Source organism: Scyliorhinus canicula, chromosome 4, assembly GCF_902713615.1.
Source record: "Scyliorhinus canicula chromosome 4, sScyCan1.1, whole genome shotgun sequence".
Classification (NCBI taxonomy): domain Eukaryota; kingdom Metazoa; phylum Chordata; class Chondrichthyes; order Carcharhiniformes; family Scyliorhinidae; genus Scyliorhinus; species Scyliorhinus canicula.
The window spans coordinates 87,952,519-87,955,542 of NC_052149.1; positions in this window are offsets into that span (position 1 = coordinate 87,952,519).

Consider the following 3,024-nt stretch of genomic DNA (forward strand, 5'->3'; position numbering starts at 1 on the left):
TACCAGAGTGTAACAGTAGATTGTGGTGCTGCCAGAGCTTTGTGCCAACTGCAAGTTATAAAGTCAAATATGGCATAACCTACTTCACTTTTTGCAATAGCTGAATGATTCTCCCACCACACACCCCCTTTCAATTTTCTCCCCAAGTGAGGAGTTTTTTTCATTGTTATTGGCTGGGTAGTGGGAGGGTCCACAATTCAAATCCTCAACCAGGTTGCTACTGGGTAGTGTAATGCTTACAATGCTGAGCACGTCAGGAGTTCAAATTCAGGTTTGAGGAGTTGTGAATTTAATAAATGTTGTCATTTGTGGGCTGACGTGAGAAAAATGACTTAGAATTCTGCTGTTTTTCAATAAATGTACAACAGGTTTGCTACTGACTGGCAAGGAAGGGATTCTGTCATCTCCTCCTCCCCAGTTTGGTTAACATATCATTCCATGGACAGCACGGTGGTGCAGTGGTAGGACTGCAGTTTCACGAATCAGTCCCAGGTTCGATCCCGACTCTGGGTCATTGTCCGTGTGGAGTTTACACATTCTCCCCTTGTTTGCATGGGTTTCGCCCCCACAACTCAAAGATGTGCAGGCTAGGTGGATTGAACACGCTAAATTGCCCCTTAATTGGAAAAAATGAATTAGGTACACTAAATTTTAAAAAACATTATCATTCCAGTTCCACTCAATTTTCGATCATTGCTGATATGCTCCTCATACCACACCAAGCACTGGAACTACCACCCGAAGCGGAAACAAAGGAATGAAGATTTGCATTTATTTATTTATTTTTCCAATTAAGGGGCAATTTAGCATGGCCAATCCACCTACCCTGCACATCTCAAACCCGGGTCCTCGGCACCATGAGGCAACAGTGTTAACCACTGCGCCACCGTGGCCTCCCAAGACTTGCATTTATATAGCATCTTTCCTGATCTCAGGATATCCCAAAACACCTTACAGGCAATCAAGTAATTTTGAAGTTAAGTGACTCTTGTCATGTAGGGCACATGGCAGCAAATTTGCAGGCAGCAAAATCCCACAAGCAGCAATATAATTATCAGGTAATAAGTTTAGTGAAGTTGGTTAAAAGATATATAACAGGGAACCTGGGAGAATTTCACTGCTGCTGTCTTTTTAACATCCACCCGAAATACCTTAACACCTCATCTGCAAGACAGCACCCCAACACTGCAGCACTCGCTTTGTACTAGGTTGGATTGTCAGTCTAAGGTCTGTGCTCTGAGGTGAGCCCGAAACCTTATGACTTAAAGACATGAGTGCTTTTACTGTGTCATGGTTATCAGTTCATATCAATTTCAAGCCAGCTTTATTTTTTTTCAAATGTCACAGACTACCAAACAAATATTTAAGATGAAAACATTTCTAAAATTGAAAGCATAGACCCCCCCCCCCCCCGATGAAAATATGGCAATCGCAAGAAAAGGTGCAACTTTTTCAGACATTGCCAACCAAAGGTTTTGAGTCTCAATTCTACTTAAACATTCAAGAAGGGTGTGGATTAGATTCTTAGATTCCTTCTCGGGGAGTGTAGATATACAAAACTAGATCTGAGCCAAATTGGAATAAATTCAAGTTCATTCTAAGTTTGAAAAGAAAGATAAGCTTTTCTCAAAGATGGGCAATCTGCTCTTCCATCTGTTCATAAACATGTCTTCTCACGCCTACACTCCTTCCATTTTTTTACCCTTTGTTTTTGTTTTGCTTGTTTGCTGTAACTGATTCTAAGGTATCTTTCTTCTTGGAGTTGTCCAGTGATGAGCATATTTGCTGTGTACAGGAATAAAAGTCCATCCTTACTGTAGTTTTGTATTCAAGAAGCATTCTCTCGTACTACTTGGCACATGTTGGTTTTCTATTTATAGGCCACTGGGATGTTTGAAGTTAGAGAAAGTGGGACTGTTATCTCTGGAAACCAGCGTTGGTTCTGGAGATGCAAGAACGGGTGGACACCATGAATGAATAAAGACACGAGGAACAGTTGAGGGTTATGAAAGAGGAATACATTAAGTACAAAAACAGCAGAGGAGTGCATCATATGAGAGAATACTAAGAGGTTAGGAGAGGTCAATAATCAATTTGGAAGGCAAAAATTAACCAGAAGATTAAATTATCAAGATATTCAAAACAAAATAGTAAAATATTTTACAGGCACGTCGATAAAAAAGGAAGTCTGATAGGAACAGGACCCAATTAAAGGATAGACAGGATAACACCACAGGTAATGATAGATGACAGAAATGTCAAATCATTATTTTGGTTCAGGGAGTTAGAACAGGTAGACATCATATTGAATGATGAGATGAGCAGTTAGCTAATTGCTTTTAAAATAAAAGAGATGTACGGAATAAACTAAACAAACTAAAAGAGGATAATGTCCCTAATCCAGATGGATTGCAACCACATATTTTAAAAATAATCTAGGGAAGAGATACCAGAGACAATGCTACACATATTTCATAATTTGTTAGAAAAAGTTGCAGTGCGAGGGGACTGGTGGATAGCTAATTTAATTATTATATTTAAGATTGGGGCAGAACTTGTCTAGGGAATTATAGACCAATCAATTTAACATCAGTGGAAGGAAAAATAATGGAATTCCTACTAAAGGCAAGCTGTGGTGTAGTGGTATTGTCACTGGCCTAGTAACCCAGAGACCCAGCGTAATGCTCTGGGGACCTACGTTTGAATCACATCACAGCAGATCGTGGAATTTAAATTCCAAACATTTTTAAATTAGAAGTCTAATGATGACCAGGAAACCATTGTTGAAAAACCCATCTGGTTCACTAATGTCCTTTAGGAATGGAAATCTGCACAGCAATGTGGTTACCCGTACCTGCTCCCTCAAGGGCAATAAATGCTGGCCCAGCCAGCGATGCCCACATCCCATGAAAAAAATAAAAATAAATAAAGGAGAGAATAGAAGAGCATGTAGAGACAGAGGAGGATCAATTAACCATTTCTTGATTCTTCCTTTCATCCAGATACAGGCAATGCTTCAGAAGA